The sequence below is a fragment of the Leptonychotes weddellii genome, chromosome 5 (assembly GCF_054177405.1).
Source record: "Leptonychotes weddellii isolate Sample4059 chromosome 5, ASM5417740v2, whole genome shotgun sequence".
Classification (NCBI taxonomy): domain Eukaryota; kingdom Metazoa; phylum Chordata; class Mammalia; order Carnivora; family Phocidae; genus Leptonychotes; species Leptonychotes weddellii.
Genome location: NC_138373.1, coordinates 27,864,790 through 27,881,308, shown reverse-complemented (window position 1 = coordinate 27,881,308; position 16,519 = coordinate 27,864,790). Strand labels below are relative to the sequence as shown.

At 48.1% G+C, this 16,519-nt stretch overlaps 1 protein-coding gene across 1 annotated transcript in view; it reads right to left on the bottom strand.

Annotated features, from left to right (window-relative positions):
- The window catches only part of TVP23A (trans-golgi network vesicle protein 23 homolog A), a 28,957-nt gene that overhangs the window by 7,254 nt on the left and 5,184 nt on the right, over positions 1-16,519 (bottom strand). The gene's annotated exons all lie outside the window — the stretch shown is intronic.

Here is a 16,519-nt window from a genome sequence, read left to right as displayed (position 1 = left end):
GACCAGCATGAACAATGAGGAAATTAGGTGCTGTTCAAAACAAACCAAAATAAAGCATACTGCTATTAATGGCCCCAACACCCCCCCCCCCAAAAAAAATCTGCTTTCAAAAGCAGGGTGGAAGCTGGCTGACTGGCAGAACTAAGGGATGGTGCTAGAGGTCAGAGGAGTGTCTGCGGGTGGTTGAGAGGACACCGCCTGAGATGGTATGTAAACAGAGGTGCTGGACACACTCCATATCTTGATCTCGTGTATATACACACGTACAAAAGTTCAAAGCATCCATTAAGATGAGCGCACTTTATGTACGTTACACCTTTAAAAAGCTTTGATTGAAGGGCGCCTGGGTGGCTCAGTCGTTGGGCGTCTGCCTTCGGCTCAGGTCCTGATCCCAGGGTCCTGGGATCGAGTCCCACATCGAGCTCCCTGCTTGGCGGGAAGCCTGCTTCTCCCTCTCCCACTCCCCCTGCTTGTGTTCCCTCTCTCGCTGTATCTCTCTCTGTCAAATAAATATATAAATCTTTAAAAAAAAAAAAAGTTTTGATTAAAGCCACTGACCAAAGAGAAATCTTTGCAAATCACGCTAAAAATTCTCTATGTGATACAATCCAGCAATCGCACTACTCAGAATTTTCCCAAAGGAGTTGAAAACTTAGGTCCACGCCTGCCAGCAGGACACAGATATTTATAGCAACTCTATGTATGCATCATTGCCCCAAATTGGGAGCAACCAAGATATCCTTAACAGATGAATGGATAAAATGGATAAACTTTCACACACAGTGGCACTTTAGCACTACAAAGAAATGAGCTCTCAAGCCACGAAAAGACAAGGAGGAACCTTAAATGCTTATTACAAAATGAAAGAAGCCAGTCTGAAAAGGCTGCTTGCTGTAGGACCCCAACCCTAGGACATTCTGGAAAAGACTAAACAAAGGACACAGTAAAAAAAAAAAAAAAAAAAATGGTTTCCAGAGGTTAGTGGGGGAGGTGGGTATGAATACGAAGAGCACGGGACTTTCAGGGTAGTGAAACTACTCCGTTTGACACAGTAATGGTGGATCGATGTCATTACGCATTTGTCATAGCCGAGACAATGCACAGGGATGAAGCTTCGTGTAAAGGGTGGACTGTAGGTAACAATGCTGTGTTGATTCATCATTTGTAATAAATATAAGACACTAATTAATGTAAGATGTTAATAGGGGGAACTTCTGGGTGGGGGGCGGGACTTATGGGAACTCTACTTTTTGCTCAGTTTTCCTGTAAACCTAAAAGTACTCTAAAAAATGGACACAGGCGGTGGCTGGGAGGTGGGGGGCTGTGTCTAAACAGATTAAATAGAGTAAAATCAGGGGAGAACCATGCCCCATAGTCATACATACCCCCTTTTCCCATAAACTTCTCGGGCAGGTCTGACCTGAGGGGAGAAGGTTGGTTTAATCCTAAATTCAGCAGGAATTGAACAGTATCTTAAAAAGCTGTCCTTCATTTCACTATTTAAGTTACTTTGAAAAACGTGCTCTGGTTTTTAAAGACAGTCTCCAGGGCACCTGGGTGGCTCAGTCGTTAAGTGTCTGCCTTCGGCTCAGGTCATGACCCCAGGGTCCTGGGATCGAGCCCCACATCGGGCTTCCTGCTCCAAGGAAAGCCTGCTTCTCCCTCTCCCACTCCCCCTGCTTGTGTTCCCTCTCCCGCTGTGTCTCTCTCTGTCAAATAAATGAATAAATCTAAAATATTAAAAATTTAAAAAATAAAGACAGTCTCCAGCTTGAGTTCCTCAGCAAACAGCCTATTTTAAGTTCTCTTCCTTTAAAACCTCATCCTTCTGGGGCTCCTGGGTGTCTCAGTCAGTTAAGCGTCTGCCTTCGGCTCAGGTCATGATCCCAGGGTTCTGGGATCTGCTTCTCCCTCACCCTCTGCCTGCCTGCCTAGTTGTGCTTGCACGCTGTCAATTAAATAAAATCTTTAAAAATAAATAAATAAATACTCCTCCTTCAGACACTCTGGAAAGCTCTGCTTTTCGCTGGGACTCAGGTTGAGGAAAGACCGCATCTTTCCTCCTTGGCTTATACTGCCACTAAAAAACCCCAGGTTGCCTGAGATGATGCCTAGGATTTGCTTCACAACAGGCTGGGGGCTGGAGCTGCCCGAGGGGGTGAAGAACTGGCAATGTGCGGATCATGATGGAGGCTCATTGTTCCCTGTACTTTTATGTAAATCTGCATTAAAAAGTAGAAGAACAAAGAAATCGGAGGCAGCCTGCACTATGCATGGAGGCAAGACACCTTTTAGAATAAACCAAGCCCATGGGCTGATAGTCAGGGAGCTATCTGTGGCCAACATAAAAATCCAGACCTAAAAATCCCCAACTGAGTAATTGACCATCACAGTTGGATCATGAGGAAAATTCTAGAAAGCGGGTCCGTCCTTCTGGGCTTACCAGTCTCTCTGCAAAAAAAAAAAAAAAGCAAGGGGCACCCCTCCCTGGAACATAAATGCCCAGCTAGCCCCCACCTCGACAGAGGGGGCGGCGAGAGCTAGAGCGCCTAGGTCAACATTCGAACACCGTCCTTGCCCATGCTGGGTACATGGCCCATTCAGAGCCTTGCTTTACTCATCTATAAAATGGGAGGATAACGTCAACCCCAGATGCCAGAGGTTCCTGGAGAGGAAATACCTCGGACACCAGACCAGAGGGGGCCTCAGGGAGCTGTGGCTAATCACTCTGCTTATAGTTTCTCATTCATGGTCACGATTTCTGAGAGGGAAAGAAAGTGGAAAAAAAAAAAAAGCCTTGACCAGTGGTGCTATTTTTGAACATCCCGTCTCAGAGGTTTTTTCCCCCCACTGTTAAAAATGAATAGGGTGCTGCTATTTATTTCTTCAGCCCCGACGCCCACTTAGATTCAGGTGACTCTTGAGCTCAGGGCAGCATGTCACCATGAAGACATGGAGGAAGGGGACACCCACGCACGATGGGGAGAGAGCAAAGACGCCACCCGTCCATCCCTCAGCCGCTCCCCTCGACCGCTGGGGACTTCGTTAGAAAGGTGTGATCGGGGGAATCCTCCCCCCTCCCGACCTCCTGAGCCCGAATCTGCATTTTAATAAGACCACAGGGGACTCATGTGCTCCTCACGATCAAGGGGCCCTCCTCTATCCCATCTTCAAGATTAAACTCCGTTCCAGGAGCCAAGCAGAGACAGGCTGGAGGAACCCACACCTATACAAGCAGGGACCCCTGTGTGCCTCGCTGAAACCCCGTGGGCTGCCTCCGATTCTGCATCTGGGCAGAATCAGATTTTTCTCTTCTAGAATACCCCCGAGGCAGCGTGAGCACCACTGTCCTTCAGACTCTGGCTTCTCGCTCCAAATGACAGCATGCCCCCTCCAGCCCCGGCCTCCCAGCCCAGGACAGGCAGTTTGCAGACAGCTGGGATGTCTGAGCAGATGCGGATGGCTATGTCCTCACAGCTTCGATTCAAAGGTCAGCACAACAGAGGTCTGAGTGTGGAAGCAAAAAACAAAACAAAAAAAACACCAGACTTCCCTCTGGTCACCAGGGTTTTAACTCTTGTTTCTGTTCTTTATTTCTTCTTAAAGAGACATCCCAATTCAGAGATTGGACAGGCTTAGCGAGCAAATTAAAGTGAAGCCCCTGGGGACGAGTCAGTGGGCCCAGACTGGGCCCTGTGCAGGGGGGATCCTCCTCTCTCTCCTAGGGACACCCAGGCGGACTCCCCCCTACACGACTCAGTTTTCAAAACACCTGTAAACCAAGGAGCCGAAAATCTGTCTTCAAAAACGTGTCCACGCGTGTTCATAAGAATAGCATGGACAATCGCCAAAAGGTGGACACACATGTCCATCGCCAGATGAATGGACAAAGTGGGACCTATCCCTACAGTGGGACGTGATTCGGCCACAGAAGGGAATGAAGCAGGGGCCGCCACGTGGGCAAGTCCAGAACACAGGAGCCAACCTACCTAATGCTGCCAAACTGTCCACTTGAAAACGGTAAAAAATGGTAAATTTTAGATTATGCTTATTTAACCACAATAAAAAAAAATAGGAAAAAAAAGGGAGCAACATGGAGGAACCTGGAAAACAGGACCATGAGTAAAAGCAGCCAGGTCACGTCCTGGAGGATTCCATTCAGAGCAAACACCCAGAACAGGCCAATCTGGGGGGCCGGCCAGCCCCTGAGAGGCTGTCGGGGGCTGGGGGGCACGGTGAGGGGGATGAGTGTTTAGTGGGTACAGGTTTCCTTTTGGGGCAACGGAAAGGTTCTGGAGCCAAACAATAGGGACGGTTGCACACACGTCCTGAATTTGTTCACTTTAAATGGTGAAAATGGTCAATTTCACATGATGTGTATTTTACCTCATTTTAAAAACAAGAAAAAAACCGGGAGGCATGAGAGGCACCAGCTTCAGGAGCTCTGCAGAAAGACGACGGGGCAGGGAAGCAGTGAGCAGCGGGCTGCAGCTAGGACACATACATCAGCTGCCTGGATGCAGATCCCAGATCCACCACTGAAGACCTGTGTGACCCAGAGTGGGTGATTCAACCTCTCTGTGTGAGTGCCAGTGTCTTCGCCTATGAAACAGGACGAGGAGACTCAGGGCTGCCAGGGGGTTCCAGTCAATCATAGTTGGCGTGAGTCATGTGTGTCCACCACTAGCCTCGCCAAATGCACCCGCAGAGTTTCAGGGAAGATCCCATGAGAATAATAATGCGCCTACGGGGTTACGGTACCGCCTGGTGGGCAGCGGGGGTTCCGTAAGTGCCAGCCGTGATTGGAAACCGCACATTTGCACCGGGGAGTAGTCTTTCCACCACCTTCCTTTGTAGAAGGCAGGCTCCTCCATATACGGATCACCTGGGTCTCTCATTGAATCAGGATTCTGACTCCGGAGGGCTGGGGTGGGGCCCCAGGGCCTGCATTTCAACGAGCACCCAGGTGATGCTGGTGTTGCTAGTCCTAGAACACCCCTGGGGTAGCAGGAACAGAGTCACCTGCTGTACCCCATTTCCCAGGGCGGCCAAAAGGAAGCACCACAAGCAGGGCGGCTTAAAACAGAAATTGCTCTCTGTTCCTCAGCCTGGAGGCCAGAAATCCAAAATCACAGTGTGGGCAGGGCGGGTTTCTGCCGAGGGCTGTGAGGGAGCATCCATCCCGTGCCTCTCTCTGCCCTCCTGACGGCAGCTGGTGCCCTCTGCGTTCCTTGGCTTGTGGCTCCTCACCCCAATCTCTGCCCCCCAGTGTCAGACGGCATTCTCCACGTGTCTGTCTTCACAAGGCTGGCTTTCTAGAAGGACACCAGTCCCACCGTATGAGCAGCCCACCCTGCTCCAGCGTGACCTCATCTTAACTAATTACATCTGCAAAGACCTCGCTGCCAAATAAGGTCACCTTTCGGGGTACTGGAGGTTAGAATGTCCACGTATCTTTTTTGGAGAGGAGACAAGTCAACCCACAACACCTACCTTGGGACAAATGAGCCCACATAAGGCAGGTAGGAAGGAGACAGCGAGACATCTTGCTGAGAAGGATGCGGAAGCCCGGTGAAGGGAACGGCCCCGGGGAGCGGGGCGGGCAGGGGAACAAAGTGGCATTCACGCAGGTCACGGTAGCGGGAATCAGGCCCCGCCTCCCCTCTCCATGCTGGAGGAAGGGTAGCCTTTTCTGGTTTTCGTGAAGGTGCCCTAAGGGCTAGCAGCTGTTCTAAGCAGCCGACTAAGCACCAGAGCCCAAGTCCTTAACCTCAGCCCGGAGCCTCCAGGCTGCCGCACCTGTGGGCTGCCCCCCCGCCCCCCCAGTGAGCCACAGATCAACAGAAAGGCACACGTACTTGCTGACAACGGTGACTGCCCCCCCAACCAAAATACGTCCACTAGGAGATGGCAGTCCGGGCCCACCTGACACACTTCCGAGCCATGGAGCCTGGTGGCTGAGGCAGGACACACAGCCAGACTGTGGCCTCTGGATGCCACGCGGTAGATCCCAAGCACAGATGGAGAAATCCACAGGATGAGGCTGGGACATCCGAGCACTGCAGGTAGCAGGGAAGCTGTCGGAGACCCTGAGAGTCGGGGCAAACGGCGCAGGGGCCAAATGGAAGAGGCTCCCACGGGCCAACGGTGGGACAGTCTGAGTAACAGGACAATACGCCTTAATCCGTGCGTCATCGGACACTTACAAGCAGCCCTCCGTGCTCACCTATGGGAGATGCAAGATGACGGACTCCTATCTAGAACACAGGAGAGTGAAGGGCAAGAATCCAACAGGCATCGTGCCTTTTCTCTATAAAATATGCCTGGCGGTGACAACAACACTAACGGGGGGCGGGGTGCGGAGGATGCTTCTAGATCGCTTCGGCTCACTCATGAGCACGGAATGACAGAACTGGAAAGCGGCCAGGCTGCAACCCCAAAAGGACTCAGGGATGGAGGCCGCTGAGGACCACCAGGTATTAGGAGCCCCTGGTGGAAGGACGCCCCCCACCCCTTGAAGCTGGCGCCCAAACAGCCACACCTGAATCTCATCAAGCTGCCGGCTCCAACTACTAATTTGCAAGAAGTATAGGGGCTGAAGGAAAATACTGAAGGGCACTACAAAATCCAGACTGTTGGAAGCTCTACAGAACATCAGCGTGATCACAAAGGGGAAGAAAAGACAGAAGGAGACTGGGGAGCCTATGGGTTAAAGACCTAAGAAATCCAGCAACCAACTGTAACATGTGCATGTTACTTAACAGCAAGTTCCAACAAATAATACATAAATAAAAGGATGAGGCCATCAAGAAACTTTGGACACTGGCTAGATATTTTACAGTATTTTGGAACTATTCCTTATTTTCAAGTGAGAAAATGTTATTATGGTTTTGTTTTTAAAACTTAGTTCTTGGGGCGCCTGGGTGGCTCAGTCGGTTAAGGATCTGACCCTTGATTTCGGCTCAGGTCATGATCTCAGAGTCGTGGGATCGAGCCCTACGTCGGGCTCTGCACTGGGTGTGGAACCTACTTGGGATTCTCCCTCTCCCTCTGCCCCTCTGCCTACCTCACCCCCTCCCTAGAAAAAATAAAAATACAACTTAGTTCTTTTCAAGAGAACATATCAGACTATGATTGAAGTGGTGTGATGTCTGGGGGTTTGCTTCAAAATAATCAGAGTATAAATGAAAGAAGATAGGTCATGAGTTCAGCATTTCTGAAGCTGTGTGATGGATACATGGGGTTCATTATTTTAATCTATTTGGCATATGTTTGGAACTCTCTACAATAATTTGTTTAAGTAGTCAAGGAAGCAGATTACTGCCTTGTGAGTTTCAGTTCTGCTATTTACTGTGTGACCTTAGACAAGTGACAACCTTCTTGGTCCAGTTTCCTCACCTGCAAAATGGGCATAATCACATCTACCTAATAGCAGGGCCTGGAGTACAGGGGGAACTCTGTAGACGTTCATGCATTTGTTCCTTCCTTGGGCGGGGCTCTGTAAGTAGCCAGCCTCTGAGATGCTCTCCAATCACCCCAACCTCCTGGTGTGCACACCCTTGTACAGTCATCTCCCACGGTGAACCAGGGCTGGTCTACATGACTGACAGAATGCACTAGGCGTGACCATCTATCACTTTCGAGATTGGGTTATAAGACACTTTGGCTTTCCATCTTAGTCACTTTCTCTTGCTCTCTCCCTCACTCTCCCTGAGGGAAGCCAGCCGTCATGTTGGGAGCAGTGCTATGGAGAGGACCACATGGCAAGGAGCTGAGACCTCCGACCAACAGCCATGTGAGGGCACCATCTTGGAAGTGGTTCCTCCTGCCCCAGTTGAGCCTTCAGATGACCTCAGCCTTGGCCGATCACTTGACTACAGCCTCATGAGACCCAGAACCAGAACCACCCAGCTAAGTAGAACTTCTGTGACATTTTAAAACATATTTGTGCTTTCTGCCAACAAAAGGATGTGTCAGATCCAGTCTCAGTGGTGTCCACATCCAGATTTGGACCTGGCTCTTCGCTAAGGAATGCCGGGTTCTTTGAATGGTGAGAACCAAAGACCAAAATCTAGGAGCTGAGGTACAACTACGATGTGGTAGAGGACCAAAAAAGTGCCACTTCTAGGCCACCTTTACTAGTGACAGAGCTTGAAAAAAAAGTCTTTTTATAAGACATTTTTTCTGCCTAAAATCATCAACCTGGATTGAACCATGAGTAATATGAGACAGACCCAAAGAGCTGGTCTATGCTCTTCAAAAACATCTATGTCATGAAAGATAAAGAAAGGCTGAAAATATTCTACAATAACTAAATGCAGTGGGCAATCCTGGGTTGGTACACATACACTCCTACACACACACACACACACACACACACACAGCAAACTGCCTATAGCAGGTGAACCAAGGTAAAGCTATGTGCTAGTCCTTTGGACTATTCTTGCTGTTTTCTGGTAAGTTTGAATTTATTTCAAAGTAAAAGGTTTTTTTAAGTCCTTTTAAGGATACTGATTCAGGATAATATTATTTTCTAACAACATACTTTGTTGCTGTGCTTTATGATTTTTTCATCTGGGGCTCCATCAACCATCGCATCGAAAGCAGTAAGTTGTCATTGCTGCGCATGTGTATTTATTATTTGCAGGTCGCTGTTCACTTCAGACTAAAACTGGAACGATACTGTTTGCAGGTCAACTGGGTACCCAAAACAACAATTAATGCTAAAATTAAAATTGTAATTCAAATTGTCCAAGGACATAGAATTAAACCTGCCATCCACCTATAAATGTTTTAAGCTGATTTTCAAAATTGTTTAGGGGTGCCTGGCTGGCTTGATCAGTGGCGCATGTGACTCTTAATCTCGAGGTTGTGAGTTCAAGCCCCACATTGGGTAGAGAGATTACTTTAAAAAATCTTAAAAACTTGGGGCGCCTGGGTGGCTCAGTCGTTAAGCGTCTGCCTTTGGCTCAGGTCATGATCCCAGGGTCCTGGGATTGAGCCCCACATCGAGCCCCGCATCGAGCCCTGCATCAGGCTCCGGGCTCAGCAGGAAGCCTGCTTCTCCCTCTCCCACTCCCCCTGCTTGTGTTCCCTCTCTCGCTGTGTCTCTCTCTGTCAATAAATAAATAAAATCTTAAAAAAAATATAAAGGGGTGACTTTTGTGGTATGTGATATCTCTGTCAAAAAAATAAAGAATTGTAAAAACTATGTGAAGATCTAAAGGACAAATTTGTCAGCAGAGAGCTCAGCATATACAAAGGCCAGGGGATGAGCAGGAACGGGGGAGCTCAGGGTAAGTGGCCTCAGATGTCCACACAGTGTGAGCCCCAACACTAGGCTATGGGGAATGAGCCCCTCAATCACCAGGTGGCCTCAGAAAGTTTGGGGAGAAAACCATGCCATCAGAGAGGAATTCCAACTCAAGGCCTCTCGCTCCCCAGGAAAGTGGAAGAAATTCTGTTGTAGGATCAGTGTTCACTCCCCGCTGTCCTCAAGGGGTGGGGACAGGGGGCCGCCAGTGCAGGTGCTCATGGGCTGAGCTGGGCGGGGGTAGTCAGTCCACTGGCTGGGTGAGGGCTGGGCTCACCCACAAGGGCCAGGTCCAAAGCTCAGCTCGCCCCTCCAACGCTCATGGCTTTCCTGAAGAAGCCAGCTATCAGTTTCTTGTTTTAAATTATTTTATTGCATATTACTAAGTGACAGAAGCCAGTCTCAAAAAGCCACATACCACGATTCCAGCTACACAACATTCTGGAAAAAGCAAAACTATAAAGACAGGAAAAAGATCCGTGGCTTCCTGGGCTTGGGGGGAGGGAGGGAGGAACAGGAAGAGCACAGAAGATTTTTAGGGCAATGAAACCAGTCTTTGTGATACCTTAAGGAGAATGTACCACACAAGAGCAAAGTTAAGGTAAACTGCGGATTTGGGGTGATGACGTGTCCACGTAGGTTCATCAACTATAGTAAATGTTGTATGGGGGCGGGGGGTCGTGGTGATATGGGGGAGGCCGTGGCAGGGGCAGGAGGGCATGTACCTTCTCCTGGGTTTTGCTGTGAACCTCAAACTGCTTTTAAAAATAAAGTCTTTAAAAAATAAAAATACGGGCGCCTGGGTGGCTCAGATCGTTAAGCGTCTGCCTTCGGCTCAGGTCATGATCTCAGGGTCCTGGGATCGAGTCCCGCATCGGACTCCCTGCTCCTTGGGAGCCTGCTTCTCCCTCTGCCTCTCTCTCTTTCTCTCTGTCTCTCATGAATAAATAAATAAAATCTTTTAAAAAAATAAATAAATAAAAATACAACAACAATGTATTGAGGTGAAATTCACATCATATAAAAGTAACCATTTTAAAGGGAACATTTCAGTGGCATTTAGAAATTCACACTGTTGTTGCAAAACACTCCCATCATTCCACAGTAAAACCCCATCCCCATCAGGCACTTTTTCCTCATTCTGTCGTCCCTGCAGCCCCTGCTGATGACCCATCTGCCTTTTGTCTTCGGTTCACCTACTCTGAGCAAGTCAGGTTTCTGATGTGATCTGTCCCAATTTTTTTAAATTTAAACTCATTTCAAATTCTTCCCTGGCCTACAAGGGTATGTCTGAGGCTTGGAATCAGCATCCTGATTCTCCCTTTGCTGTTCCTATTCTAGAGCATTTTAAAATCAGGGGAGACACACATCTGTACTGTAATGCAGGGAAAATGTGAGGACCTGTTACCACCACCTGTGGCCACGTCTGAGTCATCCTGAGAGCCGCTCGCTCCCATATTGAGTGAGGAGTGACTAAGTGGCGCTGGGACACCCAGGGCTGAGCCCTTGTGTGAACAGGATTTCCTTAGGTCTGGGCAAGGGCCTGCCCCGGGGCCTGTCCCCTTGGGTTCCGACCCAAATTCATGGAGTTGATCTTTACTAAGAAAACGTCATGAGCATCACTCACCAGCATTTATGGCTAAGATTTTTATCAACACATACCCCCCCATGCCAAAGAAAGTGAACACACACAAACACACACACACACGAGCCAGTGGGAGCATTCCCTACTCATCCACAAATGGACAATCCAGAAAAATCTGCCAAGTCCCCAGATGCATCCCTGGCATTCAGCCAGCCCAGGCCACCAGCATCTTCTGCCTACACCCTGGCTCCACCGGCCCTAAAATACACCTCCCCCCTCCTGGCCTCTGCACCTGCTGTTTTCCTGCCAGAACTTTCTTGCTGTGCATCTTCCCATGCCTGGCTCCTCCTCCAAATTCGGGTCCAAATGCACCTCTTCCCAGAGGACACCTCTGAGCTCCCCCTCATCTAAAGGAGCCCCTCCCTTTCCCCCACATGCCCCTTCCTAGCGCTTATCACTCTCTAAAGTTACTTTGTTTATAGATATTTGCTTAGCTGGTCACTGTCTTCTATTAAAATGTCAGCTCCGTGCGGGCCAGGACCAGGCCTGGCTGGTTTCCTCTGTGTCCCCCAGAACGGTGTTCAGCACACAAAGGTTCTTGAAATTTGTGTTGCTTAATTTTTTTTAAGATTTTATTTATTTATTTGAGAGAGAGAAAGTACGAGCCAGTGCATAAGCAGGGGGAGCGGCAAGCAGGGGCAGAGGCAGAGGGAGAAGCGGGCTCCCCGCCGAGCAGGGAGCCCGATGCGGGGCTCAATCCCAGGACCCCGGGATCATGACCTGAGCTGAAGGCAGAGGCTTAACCAACTGAGCCACCCAGGCACCCCGAAAATTTGTGTTTATTTAATGAATAAATGAAATGAGCACAAGAATAAGCCAGTGGTTCTCAAAGGGGAGGTGATTTTGCCCCTGCCCCCAGCAATATCTGGAGACATTTCTGGTTGTCGCCACGGGGGGATGGCTACTATTTAGGGGGGTAGTGGCCAGGACAGCTGCTCAAGATCCTACAGTGCACAGGACAGCCCTGGCAACAAGGAACATCTGGCCCAAATGTCAATAGCATCAACCCCAGAATGAATGAGTGTGAGTGAATTAAACACTCTGGGTCCACGTGGTCAGCCTGCCCTCCAATATTGAACATCAAGGAACCAGACCAACGTCCCCAGGTGCCTTCCCTGATTGTGCGGGTCACACTTCAGGAGAAATCTCCTCTTGGTGACTTTATTGGCGACAGTGCTTATGCAATTGATTTCAAGTTAACGAGAACTATAAGGGGAAGTTAAGCTGCTGTAGATGTAAGGAGTTAATTTCAAAATATGTAATTCCGTGCCCTAATCAAAGAGAACTGAAATTCATCTAGTTCCCTGATTCTGCGGGTTCTTTTCCTTGGTAATCATGGACCTTCCTCAAAATTAAACAATCAGCTCTTGGTGGGACCTGTTTATGTGTTATATTTCTATATTTTTTAAATAGAGATTTAAGAGCGGGGAGAGGGGCAGCACGACCTCCCAAAGGTCAGCAGGGACAGGGGTCTGGGTGAGGGATCCTCACTTATTAAGGGGAACAGACTTCCTGGAATAACAACCAAGAAAAACCAAAATTCTTCTCCTTAGTGTGTTGGAGCATGGGTATGTGTGTATGTGTGTAGCGATTGGAACTGCACCTGCCCTGATTTCAGAGACTTGCAGGTGATCACCAAGGCTCTGTCTGTGGTCATCTGCCCACTTCTCCTTCCTTACCCCCCAATCCCACCAGCTTCCTTGCGCCAGTGTCAAACAGAGGTGTCGGGAACGCTCAGAGTCCCCTCAAATGCAAACTTATCTGTATCTGAACCCCAGGCAGAGAGAGAGAGAAAAAATAATCTAATCAGTGTTCTCAATGGGGGCGATTTTCCCCTAGGGGACATCTGACCACGTCTGGAGACATTTTGGTTGTCACCCAGGGATGGTGGTACATTGTTACTGACACTAAAATCCTACAACACATGGGACAGCCCCCACAACAAAGAATTATCCGATCTAAAATATCCATTAGGGCTGAAGTTAAGAAAACCTACTCTTTGGGGCGCATGGGTGGCTTAGTCGGTTACGCATCCAACTGTTGATCTCAGCTCAGGTCTTGACCTCAGGGTCATGGGTTCAAGCCCTGCATTGGGCTCCATGGAGACTACTTAAAAAAAAAAAGAAAGAAAGAAAAGAAAACCTGCTCTAAAAATTGGGAGCAATTCTGCACTCTGAGAGACACAGGGAAAAGGTAAAGTACTCCCCAGGGTAAGCATAAGATAGAAGCCTTAAAAATGCTATTCCCACAGCTCATCCCTTAGTGTCCCTCCCTGTGTGAACATCTAGCCCACTAGGCAGAAATTCAGACTCTAATTCAGACCCCTCCTGCAACCTCTTAGCCATGTGACCTTGGGCAAGTCACTCGAGTCTCTCCATCAATTAACTGAATCTTCAAACCACTAAAAATCATAGTATCCACTTCACAGGTTTGCAATATGGATTAAATAGATCATTGTAACTCTGACACTCAGAGAAACACCTGCCTATAGTATGTGCTGATGAAGTATTTGCTATTGCTATTAAGACTTTCCATTCACTCTAACTTCCCCTCAAAGGCAGCCAACAATTTCATCTGTGGCTCGTTTTGAGGAACTGCTTTGGGATCCAGCATGGGGAGGTAAAGTGATCGTGGAGGACTTCTTGAGAGACAGAACATTATTCTGCTTGATGAGCGAGTCAGGGATTTGTGGGAGTAGTTTTGATTCTGTGTGATTTTTGCCTTAGGGCCTGGCCCCCACTCCCGTGTGACTCCCTGGGGGCATCTGGGACCAAGGGACAGAGTGCTTCTCAATTCACGACCCTGGGCTGGATGAAGACAAACCATGCAACACGGCCCAAGGCCCACCAACCAGCCCAGTCTGACAATTAAGCCCAAAATCAGATCTAAGAACTCTGTCTGGGGCAGGAGGAAACCATCCTACTTTGAGTGGGAACCCGCTGCACCCCATGAGCTTTGGGTAGAAATGAAATTTGTGAAGACAGTACTTTGAAAGTATACACATAACTTTCAAGAGGAGAGAGTCTCCGGCTCCCATGTGATAGTCTCAACTGATATGTGACATCCTGTTCCGACTGAGGTCATGCCTCCGCCCATAGGAGCAAGACACAGAAGTCACACAGAAGGCAGACAATAGGTACCATTTATGAAGCCCATACAAGGTCTCAGGGGTCCCACTCAGCTGGTTAGATACATTTGGCACCTCCTCTAGTCCTCTTTTTGCAACCTTGCGATAGAGCTAACATCACCCCCATTTTACAGATGAGAAAATGGGGGGTTCAGAAGGTGCTCAGACTCGTTCAAGGTCATCGAGAGAATGGGGTTAACATCAGGCCTACCCGGGAATGACCTGGATCTCCCACAGCAGTGTGACATCTGCCCGCTCATAGTGTGGAACTGCCCTGGGTTGGAGGAACTGGACCTCAGTGAACAGAACCATAGAAAAGGTTGGCAGGACACAGAGGCCAAAGCTTCTAGGTGACTCACAGTGCTTTGGCTATTGCCCTAGTACCCCAACATGGCCCATGTAAGTGGCAGAGCACAAGGAACCGTGTGTGTGGATGGTGGCTGGATCTCCTGACAAGATGAAGACAGAGTGTCGCTGCCTTGCATCCTTCCATAGGATGGATGAATCAGTGTAGTTTTATCTGAAAGCCTATTGTGTCCCGTGGGGCTGTCTGCCAAGTTGAACCCTTAACCACAGTTACATGGCTAGAGAATGGTAAACCAAGATCCAAACCTCGGTCTGTTCGATCTCGAGTCTGGGCTCTTCCTACTCTCCGAAGCAGCTGGGAGCCCAGAGTACTCACTCAAAGTTGGTCTGTAGCACAGCATGGCGATAACATAGAGTTCATCCTATGGCTCAGCAACTTCCTCCTAGGATTATGCCCAAGAGAACTGAAAACATACACTCATAGAAAAATTCGTACACGGTTGTTTAAGGCAACGCTTCTCATAAGAACCAAAAAGCAGAAATAATGCAAGTGTTCATCAACTTACAAATGGATAAACAAACTGTGCTCCAGCCATATGATGAAATACTATTGAGCCATAAAATGGAATGAAGAAATGTCAAAACATAGACAAACCTAGAAAACATGGTGCTCAGTGAATGAAGCCAGACAAAGGGCCACACGCTGTGTGATTCCATCTCTATAAAATGTCCAGAGCAGACAAATTTGTCGGGACAGAGAGTAGATCAGTGGTTGCCAGGGGGTTGGGGGACGGGGATGTGGGAAGAGGGACTGCTGAATGGGCACAGTGTTTCCATCTGGGGTGATGAAAAAATTCTGGAACTAGACAGTGGTCATGGTTGCACAACCCTGTTAAGATACTAAAAAACCACACTGAGCTGCATTCTTGGAAAGGGTGGTTTATGATATGTGAGCTATATTCCAATTTAAAAGGTGCACAACACAATATGGCACCAAAAGCAACAATAACTAAAGTATAAATAGACAAACAGAACTATGTCAAACTAAAACACTTTCACGTATCAAAGGATACAATCAGTAGAGGAAAGGTAACCTACGGAATAGAGAATATCTGCAAATCGTATATCTTGTAAGGGGTTAATATGCAGCATATATAAAGAAGTCCTACAACTCAACAGCAAAAAATCCAATAACCCAAATGAAAAAATGGGCAAAGGACATGGATGGACATTTCTCAAAAGAAGACATACAAGTGGCCAACAAGCTCACGAGAAGATGCTCACCGCCAACAATCATCAGAACGTCAATAGACACTACAGTGAGATACCGCCTCATATCCATCAGGATGCCTCATGTGAGAAAACACGGAATAAGTGCTGGTGGGGATGTGGAGAAATTAAAGCCCTGCACATCACTGGAAGAACTACAAAATGGTACAAGTGTTACAGAAAATGGAATGGAAATTCCTCAAAAAATTAAAAACAGCATTTCCATAGGACCCTGCAATTCCATGTCTGGGTATGCATTGAAAGCAAGGTCTTGAAGATATATTTGCACATCCATGTTCCTTGCAGCACTATTCACAAGAGCTAAAAGATGGAGGCAAGCCAGTGTCCTCCGACAGAGGAACGGAAGGACACAATGTGGTATATCCATACGATGGAATACTGTGCAGCCTTTAAAAAGGAAGGAAAGGGCACCTGGGTGGCTCAGATGGTTAAGCGTCTGCCTTTGGCTCAGGTCATGATCCCAGGGTCCTGGGATCGAGTCCCTCATCAGTCTCCCTGCACAGGGAGCCTGCTCCTCTCTCTCTCTCTGTCTCTCATGAATAAATAAATAAAATCTTAAAAAAATAAAAAGGAAGGAAATTCTGGCACCTGCTAAAATATGGATGTACCTCAAGGACATTAGGTGAACTGAAATAAGCCAGGCACAAAATCATATGATTCCACTTCCATGAAGTATCTAAAGTTCACAGGGACAGAAAGAAGAATGATGGTTGCCAGGGGCTGGGGAGGGGGAAATGGAGAGTTGTTTCATGGGTACAGAGTTTCAGATTTGCAAAATGAGAAAGTTCTGGAGATCTATTTGACAGCAACATGAATATACTCAATGCTACCAAACTGT